Source organism: Euleptes europaea, chromosome 12, assembly GCF_029931775.1.
Source record: "Euleptes europaea isolate rEulEur1 chromosome 12, rEulEur1.hap1, whole genome shotgun sequence".
Taxonomy (NCBI): Eukaryota; Metazoa; Chordata; class Lepidosauria; order Squamata; family Sphaerodactylidae; genus Euleptes; species Euleptes europaea.
This window is the reverse complement of record NC_079323.1, coordinates 51109288-51127271: the sequence shown is the minus strand read 5'-3', so window position 1 is coordinate 51127271 and position 17984 is coordinate 51109288.

Below are 17984 nucleotides of genomic sequence, written 5' to 3'. Positions count from 1 at the left end.
GGGCAGGATACTGATATTTCATTTTTTTCATACTGGAATATCTTCAGTGTTGCCATGTCATATGATAAGTTAAAGACCACGGTTACACAGCCCGGATAACCTACAAGAACCAATAATTATAATTGTTTATCTGTATTTTGTCTATCACTTACAAGTAGGGATGATAGTAAATTTCATGAGCTTCTTGGTTTTATTTGAATAGTCACATTTTTCTTGCACTTCTCCCTTAAAAGAACCAAATTTATTAATCTTTATGGCTGCACTATTTCATGCTCCTTATGCCAATGTATGCATAAATGCCATAAAAGAAACAAAAGAATCATGAATGTGAGGTGGACAAGAAGTGGTGATAGTGACAACATATGGAATCCAAGAGAAATGAAAATGGCCATATCATCCCAGCCCAACTATAAGTCATAACACCTATTTAGCTGTATATTTTAAATTCAATCCAATTCACTATTAGGCAGATTAGACAGAAAGATAAAGAACAAGAAGAACTTATTCTACCAGAACAGTGATTATACAGTAAGTGCTATTTAAGGAGCATTCATGGTTATGATTTTGTCTAAAAGTGACCGCAGTCAGACATCATGATTAGACCATAATGTCTGACCATGATTAGACTTCTGGTTCACATGTTATCCACCCTCCAATTGCAAATTCAAATATCTTTGCAGATGTGGTATCTTTGATGCACGCATGGGTCTTTCCCGCCATAACAATTATTCCATTTCCTTCAATGTACTAGAAGCCTGCATATACAGATTAGGGAAGTGACTGAACTATCTGACTACTCTGGTTTCATCTGAAAGATCTTTTGCAGTTTCTCCACACACAAATTAAAAAAAATCTAGATGTCACTTTCCCAATCTCATAATTGAAATTGTTATCAGTTATTGTTCAGGGTACTGGCACTGTGTCATGAACTTGTATGCCAATTCTAATATGCCTTCGGTTTTTATTTGTTTAATGCTGCAATGCTCAAGACCTGCTCTATGTTCCCACACATTTAGAGGTGAGGTGGGTGACAACTAGAGATGGCCCATTTTCTCTGGTGGCAAGTTACCTTTGGAATATTCTCCCCCTTGGGGCTCGATTGGTGCCTATTTTGTTTTAGGTGCCAGGCTAAAACATCTTTTTTTTACCCAGGCTTTTACTTATGACATGTGGCCGCATGGTTTATCAGAGGTCTTTTGGAGTGGTTGCAGCTGTGGAAGGCTTGGCAAGAGGCAGGCAAGTCAAGACACCCGCCTCTAGTGGTGGTTTTGGAATTGGGCTGAATCCATTGGGGGGAAGATAGGGGCTTCATACCCATCATCCCAGTTGGGGTCATATTCAGGGGCCTTGAGGGCCAAAGATTAATGGGACATACCCAGGTCGGGGGCTGCCAGGCTGTCCTGCCCCCAGGTAGTGGGGGGGGGGTCATACAGTGGCCTGCACCCAGATGTTCCCATTTGGCTGCCATCCCAGGTTCTTTTCCCTCAGCAGATGGGCGGAGGAACTTTCATCAGGCAGGTCACTTGTCACCTTGGATCCATTGCCCTATGCCAAGCCAAACATCTACAGCTATAAACAATAAAGTAATGGCCTGTTATACACAGCACACAGCCACCCATTCACTGCTGGGGCCGCAATAAATTTATGTTAATTTGCCATCCTTTTCTCAGCCTGTTGACTCAGAATAATCAGTAAATGCTTTCTCAGTGAGTGCTAATTGTCAACTCATGACTCTATTAAGTATCTATGAACACAATGCCTGATTATGCGCCTGTGACGCTGGAGTCCCCGACTCGGTGGATCATATCCTGTTGGACTTCTCATTCCACAGCGGATCTCGCCATTTAATGTTTAGCCACCTGCCAGGTTCTCGAAGTACAAGACTAAGAAGTGATCTAATTCGCTTCCTCCTAGCAGACCAGGACAGGAATCTCACTGCTTCAGTAGCCTCCTTTTTGGCTACAGCCCTCACTGAGAGAATCTCCAAAGATCATTTGATTCAAGAGAGTTCAAACACACCACAAACTTTTAACTCCAATTGATAAACTAGCTTTTTAAATGAATAATAATAATGATTTTATCCTATTCTTTTATGCTGGCTGTACGGCGTGTTTTACTATTTCAAGATGCCAATAAAGGTATTGTATTGTATTGTATTGTAAAAGTATCTATGAGACTGCTTAGAGATGATTACCCCATAAGCAGAATGGTGTGGACTAGGGCTGTGCATATTGGTAAACCCGAAACAAAAATAAACCTGAACTGAGCCGTTTTGGCAATATTCAGGTTTAGTTTCGGCTGAATACCAAAACCTATGAATTTTCCCGAAGCTGAATAGGCGATTCCTGAAAAGCCGAATAGATATTCTGCTTTTTCTGGTTTCAGCTATTCGCCTTTGCTCAGATGCAAATTTTTCAGATCCCATTTTTCTATCTTTGACTGGTTTGGTTAGAGCCCCATAGTTGGGGCCCTTTTGAGGTAGGGGTTGTGTAATCGAAGCCAACTTGGTCTGACCAAATTATCCATCTCCATTCAGTGGATTAATCTGGATAGTTTGGAGGCAGAAGGGTCATAAAAAGACAGGGCTCACCCAGTCCCATCCAGAGGGATATATCCTGAAACCAAAAAGTGCCAGCTTCAACAGCTGCCGATCCGGCTTCTGAATAAGACTCCTCACTTGCGCAGACAAGCAATCTCCTTCACAAGAGGTACCTTGGTCATGACTTCAGCTGACTCTGATATCACTCTCCCCCAAAAAACATGCTGTCAAACTGAAGGTTGCCCCGAGTAGTGGTTTCATTTCATCGCACCATGACCATCCCTTGAAATCAGATTTTTCATGACTATAATAATGGACAGTTCACAGAATATCATTTGCCACCAAAAGAAATGTTTTCCATGTCTTATTTTTCTTGCATTTAAGCCAGTTTCCTCAGTTTGGAAGCTAATTAGCATGGCACCATGCTATGCACTCCAGATATGAACACAGCCCCAGACTCAGAGGCACCAGCCTGGCAATCAGCTCTTTCTACCAGTCCTCAGCAACGCTGACCTTCTGAACCTGAAAACCAATGGACAGCTTGGCTCGCAAATACCTGGAGGATGGGGAGGGGAGCAACGCTTTCAGGGGCCCATACAATTTGTCTGTCCCAAACTTCACCAAACTTCAGTGTTCACATAAGGAGAGTCCCTTGCAGCTACACTGCAAAGCTGGCGACTCTACCTCCAAAAATGCCCCCACAGGAGCTTTGGGGAAAAAAACCATAGACTAAAACGGGCCTGAAATTTTTCAGTAAACCCGGAAATAAAGCTTAATACCCCATTACAGGGATGGGTATTCAGCTTTTCCCAAGTTTACTGAAAAAATCAGGCCCAATAAAACCCAATATTTACCTCTCTTTTTTTTTTTTTTTTTGCACAACCCTAGTGTGGACAGTGTGTGAGTATTTGGGTGTTAAGAAACATATGGTTTTGAGTATGGGAAGATACAGAGAGCTAGGCAGACAGAGACTGATTTACGTTTACTGTATGATATCAGTTGTAGGATGTAACTCTGGGGGACAGGGTGAGTCAGAGGGCTTGGCTAGCAACTTGATGAGTTGATTTGTGTCCATCTCGATTCTCTGAATGGAGTCTGTCTCTGATGAGATTACTGAGGTGTGCCTCATCTGCTGCAGGAGAGTGCTAAATGAATTCTGAAGAAGTCTGGCTTTTTTCCTTTTGTGTCCAGGTTACACCTGGTGTCCTCCCAAGGGGAAACAGGCAAACAAGCCTGAACTTGCCTGGTCAGCTCTGTAGCTTGGCACACAAAATGGATGCCAGGATACCCCTTTTGTCTATAGCACACCACAGCAGTGTTCCATTCTTGCACACTTGCTCCAGTCCTGAACACCTTGCCTGGTGTACCAGGATAGCCTAGGGCTGTCAGGATGCCACAACAATGGGTTTGGATGACAACGTGGAAGAGGTACGAAGGGAATGATATTCTTGGAACAAGGTAAAGGCAGTAAGATTTGACAGTAAGACTAATTGGCTAAAAACAACAGGAATTGGATAAAAACAACAGGAATTAAAGGAACAAATCAAACATTGGTTGTTATTGAAAGGGCTTTCTTAGTCATGGCATCAAGATTAGGGAATTCTCTCCCCAGGGAGACCCACGAGTTTCCCTGTATAATTGTCTTCTGTCAGCAGGTGAAGACTTATCTATTTTGACTGGTGTTCTTTCATTGACCCTCCTTCCTGTGCATGTGTTTTAACTGTGTATGTGATTTAATTGTTGTTTTTGTTTTCATACTATGGATTTCAAAAGCTTGGTTAATATTTTTGATTGGAGACCCTAAGCTGGGTGGAAAGGTGGCACAGAAATGTTTCACGTAATCAATACATCTCTACTGTACTGTTATAATTGAATAGTTCAGTACTACTGTATTGTACTGTAAACGTGTTGCTCCACCTTTCTATTCTGAAAGCTGGCTAAGTCAATAAAATTACTTTCTGGTTAAGGTTGTCCCCCTCTTTATCTTTTCTTCCCTTGGAGATTTATTAAATCAAACTGAGAACTGTGTATACACTAGACTAAAAAGATTACAGGTCCAGAATCCATGTTTTGTTCCACATGAGTAGTTCCACATGTTTAGTTCTACATGTGTAGAGGATGCTCTTCACATGCCTGTCCTGACATGGGGACCAATTTGGGTAATAAATGGAAACTGCACACAGGATGACAGGGAATTATATCATCACCTATTCATCATACATAATCAGTGAGTGGTGTGACTGATGGAGAAAATTCAAAATTATGAAAACTGTTGCATATACTGGCCACAAATGCATAGTTGCATTCACTGAGGCCTTGTAAATTGTCTGATCAATATATATGATGGATAAGTTGTGCATATACCCCAATGTCAGTCGTATGTCAATAGGAACCCTGATAGGACAGTGTACTTAATTCTCTTTATATATGCCATTTTCCAATGCCTTTCTGTGTTTCTGTACTGTCACCATAGTTTGTACCAGCTGGCATACCTTGGTGGTCTCCCATCCAAATACTAACCAGGGCTGACCCTGCTTAGCTTCTGAGATCTGACGAGATCAGGCTAGCCTGGGCCATCCAGGTCAGGGCCAGTCTTAATTACAGAGCCACAATTAGTTCCTCTGTACATTTGTACTTAAAAGGTGTCTTCAGTTTTTCTAGCATTCTGAGAAAGCTCTCAATAGACTCAGAGATATTCTCATTGTCCTCAGACTTTTAGAACTGCCATAGAATTAGCTTTTTTGTGTTCAAAATGAGTAATATCATCAATCCTGAAAAATAGCAGAAGAGCCTTTCATTCATTGTTGAACTAGCCTCTTCAGTGTGCTCTTAAGAAGAAAAACATACTTATCTATCCAGCTTGTGTTTGATTATTTTTAATGGCCTCTCAGGCCTCAAATTGTTTATATAATAAAGCTATCTGCTTACTGCTTCAACTGAATGAAGCTTTTCACCATCTGTACTGCAAGTGACTAAATGTCAAATGCAGTTTATCTCTTCAATTTTTCATAGCAATAAATGGGTGTATTTTTATTTGCCAGCAATTATGAAATCTCAATGGCTAAATCAAAAATGGCTAGGAAATGGAGATCTTCTTGGATGTCTCCAAATATATTTTATATATGTAATTTCCTTAAACAATTAATTGCAAGATTTATAAATTAACTGGTTCCACCACATGAAACTAGATGTAAATCTTGAAATGGAATTTAGGAATAATTGCAGATCCTATTAGATCAGATTATGTTCCTGAGTCACCCTGCCCACTTGGATTGCTCATGGAATCAAATCTCAATCTTTGAGCTTTCAGGTGAGCAGCTGGAGGGGGAATAACTCATGTTAAAAAACTTGCCTTTTTCTCCAGTGTCCACAGAGATTGGTTAGCACTGATGCTAGCGAACAAGTTTATTTCCTGCAGTCCCTACATGTACGTTCTTATGATTCAGACAACTCTGGAATAGTTTAGCCAGAATCTCTGAAGTGCAATAGACAATTGTGTTTTGTGATATATTTAATATCAAATTAGAAATTCATAGATGTTAGACATTCTAATATCCTATTTTAAGCTAATGAAACAGTTCCATAGCTATGACTTGCTATGGTCATGTTAAAATATATACCATTTTAGAGACACAGCAATTTCCATTAGAGATTCTTATTGAATCTTAGGTTGTGTTTTTCTAGAGATGCTGGAATTTTAGAGAAGTGCACCTTCTTTCAGATATTTTCTTTTCCCCATGTTTTCTCTTGGGAGACACTGGGAAATCTTAGCAATGTCTGTGCTTTTGCTATAATTGCTGAACTTCAGAATCATAAACGTGATTCAGAATCACAAATGTGTCCATGACTTTAAGCCCAATCCTGAAGGGGAGGTAGATCCGCAGTGGCCAGGAGCAGCGGAGCCACGCTGCCTCCTCAGAGGCTTCCTGGCCACAGCACAGCCTTTAAAAAACATGTAAAAAATAAAAATGGGGGAAATGCCCCATTGAAACCAGCAAGGCTGCACCACCCAAAAAGGTGGCACAGCCCTGCCGCTGCACAAGAGGGCGTTTCCAGGGTGAAAGGGCTGTGGAAGCTGCCTAAAGGCAGTTCCACCCCAGGGAACGCCCCACCACCACCACCAGCACGGGCTTTCCCTGCCCCATGATGTGGTGATGTCTGCCAACTTGGAAGGCTTTAAGAGGGGAGAGGACATATTCATGGAGGAGAGGGCTATTCATGGCTACTAGTAAAAATGGATACTAGTCATGATGCATACAGTGCCTATTGTCTCCAGGATCAGCAGAGCATGCCTATTATATTAGGTGCTTTGGAACACAGGCAGGATAATGCTGCTGCAGTTGTCTTGTGCTTCCTAGAGGCACATTTGAGGCTGTGCTGAGGTGGTTAATGCAGAAAAAACGGAAGCTGAATCCAGACAGAGGCAATGCTGGTTGGGAAGGCTAATATTCTAGATGGATGGAACCCACTTGTCCTAGATAGAGTGATATTGGCTTTTTCAGAGCAGGTTAAGAGCTTGGGGGTGCTCCTGGACCCTGCCTTGTCGTTTGAACAGCAGGTTGGCAAGGTGGCCAGGAGCACCTTCTATTAGCTGCCTCTGATTCATCTTCGCATTACTTAGAGTGGGGCTCCTCATTGCCTTGGCTGATCCCACTGCTGTTCACCATAGAGGGTTGAATAGGTTCCACCACAGGCTTTGGAATGGGGAGGAGAGGGAGTTCCAGCACCCAGTTCCTCATCCTTCCCAGGAGTAGCTCATCCTACTGCTCACTCTCGCTCTCCTTGCCCTCTGTGCACAATCCTTCCTTTCTCACTGGACTGGGTTGAGCTTCCCCTTTTGTATGACCCTTAGACTCACCTATTCCTGGGACTGGGCCTAATCCAACCCTGGTACTAACCACCCAGCAGTGATAGGAAGCCAGGCTCTTCCTTCCCTTGGGTTGTTCCACCTTCTGCCCCCTTATGGCCTACAAAGAATACTCTTCATTTCCCCCTCTGGCTTGCCTGTGCCCAGCTATGCTCCCCCCACAATCACTGCCAGGTTGCCTGGTCTCCTTGCTTGCTGCTCTAAAACTGCAGCTACTTCCACCCTTTCCTGGCCCCCACCAGGCCTCTTCCTGGCCAGCATGGCCTCCAGAGAGGTGTCACCAGCTACCACTGCCTCTTTGCTTGTCTCCTGCTGGTAAGGAGGCTGCCTTTTAGCCAACAGGGTTGGGACCGGGGCTTCGCTGAGCATTTGTACAAGACACCTATACTCAGCTGATATTGCCATGCTGATCCATGCTTCTATAACCTCATGGTTGGATTACTGCAACACGCTCTTTGTGGAGCTGCCCTTGATGACAGTTGGAAACTAGAACTGGTCTAGAATGCAGCAGCCTAACTGCTGTCAGGGGCTAGCTACCAGGAACATATGTTGCCCATTTTGAAACACCTACATTGGCTGGTAAGGCGCTGGTAAGCTGACCTTTAAACCCCTTCATGACCTGGGATCCACATATTTGAAGGACTGACTCCTTCCATATTTATTTTATTTTATTACACTTTTACCCCGCCCTCCCCAGCCCAAAGGCCAGGCTCAGGGCGGCTCACAAATACAGAACAGTAAGATCAATAAAAACATTAAAACAGTAAAAACATTTAAAACATCAATACATTAAAATACCCCAAATCATTCAATAAACAGGGAGTAATAATCTCCTTGATGGCACTAAAATCCCGTAATAGTTGCCTGCAGCCCGATAGATGGAACTGACCTCCCCCATAAGTGGGGGGAAGGGCTCAACTGCGGGATGGGGAAAAGGACTAAGGAGGCCAGTATTTATAGGGAGAACCGTTGCTGGCCTCAACCATAGGCCTGGCAGAATAGCTCCGTCTTACAGGGCCTGCAGAATTCTTGCAGGTCCCACAGGGCCCTGATCTCATTCGGGAGACTATTCCACCAGGCAGGGAACCAGGGCAGAGAAAGCCCTGGCCGAGGCCAGCCAGGCATTCCTTGTCCCTGTGCACCAATCAGCCAGCCATCTGTTGGCTATTCCACCACTTAGGGTGGCCCGTCTGGCATTGACCAGGGCCCAGGCCTTTTCCATCATGACTCCAGTTCTGTGGAATGGGCTCCCTGAGGAGATGGGGGGGGCTCCCTGGAGTCCTTCAGGAGGCACTGCAAGGATTGCCTATTTTCCAGGGCTGTTAAGGGGTTTAAATGATAGGCATCTTTTAAGGGGGGAGGGATTTGGGGGCTTGCTATTTTATCTTTGAAAACTATCCCCAATAAATAAAACTGTCTATTTCTGTATTCTCTACTATAGAGAGTTCTTTCCCCCCCTTTCAGATCAGGCACAAATCAGGATATTTATATTGCAATATAGTTCTACTGTTTGCTGTAGTATAGAGGTTTAAAAACTGTGATGTCAGCTAATAAGTTCAAATCTCGCCTTTGTCATGAACTCAGTAGATAGCCATAGGCAAGCCATTACAGCTTACCTTCAACTTTGTCTGGCATTAATGTGTGGCAGTGTCCTCCCTACTATATTAAGACACCCTCCTTCTTTTCTTTTCTTTTCTTTTCTTTTCTTTTCTTTTCTTTTCTTTTCTTTTCTTTTCTTTACTTTACTTTACTTTTCTTTACTTTACTTTACTTTACTTTTCCTTCCTTCCTTCCTTCCTTCCTTCCTTCCTTCCTTCCTTCCTTCCTTCCTTCCTTCCTTCCTTCCTTCCTTCCTTCCTTCCTTCCTTCCTTTCTTTCCACAGCTGCTGAGAACAGTGGCGGATCTGTCCAGAAGGGAGAGAGAAAGGAAAGGGGAACAAAAATAAAGGAAGGAAAGTTTCACAGTGGAGGGAGGGAAGGAGAAAGAGAATGAGGAATAAAAAGAAGGAAATGTGGATGGGTTAAGAGAAAGAGGAAAGGAACCACACAGTGATTAACAAAAGACCACTCCTCCCAATTCTCCAGTGGCTGCAACTACTATTGCAGCTGTCCAAAGCCAGCTCACTTGAATGAGGGCACCCAATAACAAGCTCTTCCTTACAATGGCTCTACTCACTTTTGGAAAAGCTCAGAGGGCACAAGCAGAAGTACTGGCGGGTACCATGGTGCCTGTGGGTGACACCTTGGAGACCTATGAGCTAATATTCCTGTCTCTGAGCTTGTTCTCACACTTTTTATCCAACTCAGCCTCAAACAGCAAAGCCGTCTTCTGGTAGTGGTAGCAAGATCAGAAAGCATTAACACAGCACCTCCTCCAAGGGAGCCACACATCCCACAGTGCCCTGCATGATTGTCTGCTAGTCATCCCTGTACCACTCATTGTGGGGTGAAGTAATTGCTTCTAGAACAGAAGCTAACTTTTAAGGAACAGCATCTGAAGATGCTTCTGCATACACATCATTCCTGCGTCGCTTGTTTCACCACCACCATTCCCTCACAAGTTTTCTGGTGCACCTCGAACTGAAATAGTCAACTACACATATCATGCTCCATTCACAATCTGTAGCATGGTGATAAAACCATTAAATTACTTCCCAGGAGGGCTGTAAAGATTACAGAGGCTACATATTTGAAGTGAGCTGAATGCCAGAAAGCACAAAGTAATTTTTTTAAATATCTAATTTTAGGTCTATGTGTTTTAGGCAGCCCTTACAACTATATCTCCATTTTGCATCTCAATATAATGACATACTTCAACTGTAGTGCCGTTTCCATTGCAGGATCTCAGGTAGCCGGTGTTGACTTCTACCTGAAATCCTGGAAACCACAGCCATTCAGAGCAACAGCCTGACTTTGTTCACAGAAACATAACCCTTCATTATTTTGGAAACGTCATATGTTGAGACCTAGCAGGGGACATCTTCTTGTGCAGCAAGTCAAACGCTTCAGAGGCAGCCTTTACACACAGACATGTAAAGCATCATGGGAGATCCACACCAGTCTCCCTGCGACAGCATACATGGCCATTAATTTGCAAAGTCTTTGGCATTGATTTAAGCACTGCTTTCAAAAACAGCCAGGTCCACAACTCCTTCTAAAAAACAACAACAGCAACAACATGCAACTCTTTTTTACTTCTGCTTTTCTCACTCCTACCTAACAGTTGAATGGATAAATTTAGGATGAAAGTTATTAGCAGTCTTTGTGGATAAAAACTTTTGGCAAAATATACAAATTTGTAGCATTTTACTGCCTTAAGACAGAGGCTTGGCACTCAGTGCTCTGTAATTTAGTTTCTTAAATGCATTAAAGCCAGGGGTTATTTCAAATAACCAGTATTACAAACACATGGAACGTATTTTAATTCTTTGCCCTTCACAGAGTCATGCTTTTATTTCCCCCACAAGTTATTTACTTAAGCAATCATTATACAACGGGTCAGAAGAAGGCATTTTTCAAAGTTCACCGTTTTCAATAGTAAATGGGAAAAATTGTTGAGAGGACCTAATGTAATTAAAGATTTTTAAAATTCATTAAGAATTTTAAAATTTTAAAATTTATATTTTGGGTTGGTAGTTATGATATTTATTAGGCCAGTATATTTGTTTGGGACACTGGGCCCCTTATGTTGTGTGGGTCCCATGAAATTTGCCCCATCATAGCCCTTCGCATTCTACCAAAACAGAATGGCCCCTTTCAACTGCCCTTATAATCTGTTTGAGCAGTTGCTAATGTTTTTGTTTTTTTGGTCATTTCAGACACAACAATTTTGGCTTCTGGCAGCAAATGAATTTTTAAACTTTTCAGACAATGCTGCATGTGTCCTGTTGGCATTCTGGGGCTCAGCTTTTTAAATGAAAACTGCTTTCTCCTGTTTTCAGTTCTTCCTTGCACTTCTGAATCACTGTAATGTGTTGTTTAAAATGTCTTGAGCACTTCCGAAAGGACCGCTTTCTCCCTGCCTTTTTCCAAGGCACATTCTTTTTTGGCTTTGTTTAAACATTCTTAGATAAGTGCTATAGCACTATAGCAACCCAATGCATCTGAATGGTGGGGATATAGCAATTCAGCACTATATCATTACCTTTCAGATACATTGGGTTGCTATGGTGCTATAGAGCTACAATGCTATAGCACTAATCTCAGAAAGTTTAAAGAAAAACAAGAATGAATGTGCTGTGAAAAAAGGCGGGGGAAAGTGCGGGTCTGTTTGAAATGGCAATAGTGCTTTAGAAACAGCTCATTAATCAATTGAAATCAGCTGTATGAAATGTCCGTCCCTGTATCACTTTACTTGGAATCAGGCCAACAATGGAAAATATCCGGTTTAGAACAGAAAGGCGCCAGTGTTTGCAGCCAGCCTCCACAGGAATGATTGCTATATTCCCAAGAAAGGAACAAATAGAAAACCAATGATTTCTTCATAACCCACAGAAACGTCTGTAACTCTCTCAGTGAACACAAGTGCCAATGTATATATTTACTGTCCATGAATTGTTAGTGGTAAAAACTTTTATGCTGAATAAGAACAGTTTTTTTTAAAAAAGCTCTCCGTCTGCCATTGATGTCTTTAACGCGAAGGTGGTTTCCCAGATTCTGTATGGAGCAGACATTTGGATTTCCAGTGTGGATGAGAAGCTAGATTGCCTTTTGAACAATTTTCTCAGGAGAATTACTGGTACTCCGAGGTGTGTTGCTGGGCCTGCCCTCCGTATGGAATTGGCCCAACCCTCGCTTGAGGCACGTGCGTGGAGGAGAGCAATTAAGCTTAGGTTTAAGTTGCCTGATGACAATCTCCCATCCCAGGTGGGGTTTCTCCATCTTACTCTTAAGAACCCGGCCCCCAACCCCTGGCTGAATCTGTTAGCAGAAAAACTAAAAGTACTGGGCCTCCCAATCTCTACTTCCTCTGACAACCTGGTTCCTTCTCATTTAGTGGCAATCTTGAAGAGACTGAAGGAGTTAGATTGGGCCAGTATTGTTGGGAGGGCCAGACATACTTGCTCTGGTCTGGTCTTGGGACTCCCCCCACCAGAGAAGCTTCCAGAGTTCCACTCTACAGTTTCAATCTTCTCACATCGTCGGGCTCTCCTTTTAGCTCATTTAAATGCCTTTCCATCCATGATCATGTTGGGCAGATATACCGAGATACCTTTTCCGGACTGTCTCTGCCCATGTAACACAGGCGAAATTGAAACGTTGGACCATTTGATGCTCCGCTGTCCTCGCTGGTCTCAAGATAGAGATGCTCTTATTGCTCCAATCCTCACCAGCTTGAACCTCCCACTACATGCCTGGGTGTTGCCTTTTTTGCTTGGCGACTCAACTAATGGTGCAGTCACATCGAATGTTGCCTGCTTTTTGGCCAGAGTGGCTGCTCTTAAGAAGAAAGAACTCTCAACGCCTACCTCTGGCAACTTTTAGTCAGTTCGCTCCGCCCCCAGTTTATTTTAGTTAGGAATTTTACTTATTGGGCTGACGCCTAATTTTTAGCATCGTTAACTTAAGATTGTATTATACTATGTATTATGCTTCCCATCCTCCCTCGTCTTCCCCTCCCTTCCTTTCTTCCTCCCTTGGTCCAAGACTGCGGTCATAGACCTAATAATAAATTATATATATAAAAAAATATTTTAAAAAGCTCAGATAGGGTTGCAAGGTTTCCCTACTACTGGCAACCTGCTCTTCCCACAACCACTGGGCATGGTGTCCACCTGGATATGAGATCACGTCATCACCCCCATGTCCCCACCCCAACCTCTGAACTACCACCATTTGCGTTTATTACAGGTTGCCATGCCTGGCAACCATAAGTTCAGAAGCCTCTACTTACAATGAATACATTACTTACATAAGCTGTTTATTACAATAACAACAACCACTTCCTTAAATTTCTACTTATTCTCTTTAGGCAACAAGCCATGCTTACAGGCATCATGCCTAAATGGTAATTTGATTCACATAGTTGATAGTACCCTTGAAAAATTCATCTTTGTAATTGTGCATATGAAGAGGTGAGTGATGACTGGAGTACTGTCACATGGGCACAGTGTCACTACTGCTTTTGGTTTTAAACCAATCGTTTCTGTCCTTTAAAAAGGAGCTTTCATATATTAAATAGCAGGCATAAATTAAAAAGGCTATTCAAAAACAAAAACAAAAAATCTCTTAGTTGGAATGAATCACTGCCCCAGTTTGGATGATGCACCCATTTGTCAATCCTGACTACAGCCACCAAAATGATAGTGGATGCCCAAACCATGAGGGAGAAACTCTCACCAAAGCCCTTTCTCATACAATATTTTGCCCCAGTTTCTGGGAAGGTGAATAAAGCTATGACAAACAACTCCAATGTGTATGTCTCCCATTTGTCCCAAGGCTTCTCGTGTTACCCAAGTTTTACATGAAGAATTCAGCATAATTAAGAATGAGTACAACATTACTGCATGAGCACATCATTTTTGAGAGATATTATCTTAAAGGGGGTATGCTGGCTATAAATTTCCAGTCATGTGTGAGCACATTTTTCACTGTTTCACTGGTGGACATCATTAATCTGTATGAGAAACAGAGTAAGCCGGATAGTACCTTCGAGGCAGGATTCTTAAGGATTTCTGGAATACCAGGCAAAAGGTCAGGATGGGGCCCCAGAATAGGGTTGCCAACCTCCATGTACTAGGTGGAGATCTCCTGTTATTACAATTGATCTCCAGCCAATAAAGATCTGTTCACCTGGAGAAAATGGCAGCTTTGGCAATTGGACTCTATGGCATTGAAGTCCCTCCCCTCCCCAAACCCCAGCCTCCTCAGGCTCCACCCAAAAAAACCTCCCACCGGTGGCAACCCTACCCCAGAAGCACTGTCACTCCACCTCTACCTGGGCCCACTCCCACCTGGGCCACCCCAGGCTCAAGCAAGGGATGGGGGAGTAGGCAGGCATATGGTGGTGACATCCAGCCACTGATGGAGCCCCAAAGAAGCCACGAGGGTGGGCAGATGGGGGCGTGCAGTGGCCAGCCTCTGCTGGAGCTCTGAAGAGGGCCAAGATGCCACTGAACCAGCTGGCCTATGACCTGAAGGGTCAGGCAGGCATGCACAGGTGGACTAGCTGCTGACCAAGCCTCTGAAAGGCCTACAGATGCATGTGAGGTAGTTGCCATGCTGGCAGGCCGCTGCTCAACTCCTTGCCCTGCCTAGATGATTGAAATGCCAGCCCATGGCAGGACTTTCAGACTGGTGGGTCTGCAGCTTGGTGTCAGACAGAGCAGCAGTAGTTGGACAGTGGGGAGGTGCCAGTTAGGGTTGCCAGGCCCCTCTTTGCCAAGTCCCTCTTTGCCACCAGAGGAAGATTTTTGGAGCGGACCTTGAGAAGGGTGGGGTTTGGGGAGGGGAGGGACTTCAATACCATGATGTCTATCAGCTGGAGATCAGTTGTAATAGTAGGAGATCTCCAGCTAGTACCTGACAGTTGGCAACCCTAGTGCCAGTGGAGATCTCCCACTCCAACCCCATGCCTAAGAACATTTTAGGAACACGAAGTATATTTCAGAGAAAATTGAAATTTTTGTGGCTGACATATGTGAATCACTAGTTCACATGTTAACTGACCCTACGAATCAACTCATACATGATAAAGGTTTTTCATCCTGAAATTAGTATTTTTTTCCATACAAAGTTTTACTGAACTCAAAGGATCTCGGCACGTGAACACATGGGTTTAATGTACTGACCGTTTGTCTTTGAGCAGCATATAAACATAACATTATCTGACAATCCCATAGATGTGGATCTGAGAAACTGGTTGCAGTAACATATGTTTTAGTGAAAATGTACAATCAAATCACTGACAACAGATCTGACAAACTGATTTGAAAGTAAATGTTCATTTACAATGCTGAAAACGAATAAACAAGAAGAGACAGCATTTTGGCTAGGTAAACTAAAACAAACAAAAAAACACAGAATCAGGCTTCAACTGGTAAGATTTTGGGGGGCATTGAATATGCTGTTGTCTGGGGATCATTGCCCAGATTCAAACCTTAGGGAAATATTTTTTTTCTCATTTTAATAGTATAATTGTTCTTATGAAGTCCTTGTTGCAAATGGCCAAATCACACATTACTCAGTAGAACCCACGTTCTACCTCAGCATGTTCATGAAAAGGGATCCACTACCATTACCATGTGTGCCCCTTTATTTAACTGAAAAAAGTACTACGTTTCTTTCCACATACAATGTCAAGAAAAAGAGCAGACTCTTTTCACTTCACTACAAATTAAAGTTATGTACAGTAATAAAACATCATTTTGTGTACAGCCACTTTAGAAGAATCATCTTATATTTAGGGTCATCTTCCTTTTGGGCAAATATAGCATTTATGTAGTTGAAAACAGGAATTTGTCATGGGAACATTTAACAACAAAAATTAACATGCACTCATAAAACAAGAAGAGCCATGCGGTGCAGAGTGGTGAGCTACAGTACTGCAGTCCAAGCTCTGCTCACGACCTGAGTATGATCCTGATGGAAGTTGGTTTCAGGTAGCCGGCTCAAGGTTGACTCAGCCTTCCATCCTTCCGAGGTCGGTCAAATGAGTACCCAGCTTGATGGGGGTAAAGGGAAGATGACTGGGGATTGGCACTGGCAAACCACCCTGTAAACCAAGTCTGCCTAGTAAACATCAGGATGTGACTTCACCCCATGGGTCAGGAATGACCCAGTGCTTGCACAGGGGACCTTTACCTTTACCTTTTACATAAAACAAGCATGGGCTACTGCGCCAAATGTCCAGGTTCAAACCACAGTACACAAGCCAATAGTTTGCATTGCAACTAAAACCTCTTATGGATGAGCATGAACATCCTGAAGAGCTATATGGAAGATCTTTCACAGTTACCAATCAAGTACAAGAACAAGGAGTACGTCAGGTACGAAAATAAGCTTTGCTGTGTATATTTAAATAGATATCCCATGCTAAGTCACAGTGGAATGACTGAGGCAATAGAATGTTTCCTGAGAATAAGAGATAAGCAGCTTCCAAAACTATCCAAATGTATCAAAAATTTATCTTAAATGAAATTGTGCTGATAAAAGTGTGGAAAGCCGTCTGCCAAATGATTATCTCCTCCTTAAGAAAAGTCTTGTCCCTTGAAGACTGATTTAAATCAAGCAAACAACACTGTAAATTTAAAACTGAGAAGTAGCTCACATAAGCACCTTACAGACGAACAAAATTTCTGAAATGTTAGTCTTTAAGGCGCTACTGGACTCTTGCTCTATTCTACTGCTACAGACAGACTAGCACGGCTATAAGCACCATACATTTATTTACTTACTTACTTAATTTATGGTCCATGTTTCTCAGTGAGACTCAAGGCAGATTACATATAAAACAGTGTAACATTTGCAACAAACTACACAATAGAACTGCCCCAAAGATGCTGATGGTGTTGACAATCTTATAGACAGAAGTGATCTAGGTGAAAATCTACACTTGGTTTACAAAAAGCTATTACACAATCTCATTTCTAAAGTTACAACTTGAAAAATTATTTAATTGTAAAACCATTGTGCACCTTAAAAAAAGAATTCATTATGTAGTATGGAATAATTTAAAATACTATTACAGATCACAAAGAGAAACTTGGTCTGAGACACTGAACTTGCTGCTGAGTAGATGATTGGTAGTGCATTTTTCTCAGTCCAAGAAATTTGTATAGTCAAAGCAGAATACTTTATGTGTTAAAAGACATGTTTCAGATAGGATGACAGAAAGTTAAAAAGAAGCATTCAAGGCTGTTAAGTCAGAGGTTGATTTGCCTCAGTCCCTTTTCAAATAAGGCACTAGACTAGACTGGCCATATGGAGAGTAGCCATCCAATGGGAAGGCAGAGGGAAGGAGCTATATCAACAAGCCTCACCCCTTCACTGCAGGCTTCTGCCACCTACTGCCCACCTATCTACCCTAACCTAGAATATTGCAGGGCTAGCTGGTCACCATTGGGGCCCAAACAGGAATGGGGTGTGTGTGTCCCGTGATTAACAATGGGGGAAAGCCTTTTCTCACCTGCTTCATGATGTTTAGTAGAGGTGGGATAAATTTATAAATTAGGAATGGTCACAGACTGTTTAGGCCATGACTAGTTTTGGCAGGGATAGGGCGGGTTGCTCATGGTAGGCAGAGATGAGCAGCAAACACACGGAGCCATTGGGAGTGATGTGTATGTGTTTTTGAGTTCAGGTTTTTCTGCAAACCTGTGACTTTTCTTAGGTTTGTAGAAAGATCTGTCATGTCTGTTGATGGCTCCTATCTCGGGATTTAAATAACCACAGATATGGCCATATTGAAAATTAATTGGTTAATAAAATAAATGTCTTATGTAAAATATAAAAATAGGGGAGGGGAAACCTCAATCCTGCTCAGATGTCAATTGAGAATAAAACATATTCAACAACATTAAACCAATTAATTTGAAAATTCTTTTGACACCCCAAATTTTAATCTACATTACGTAAAAT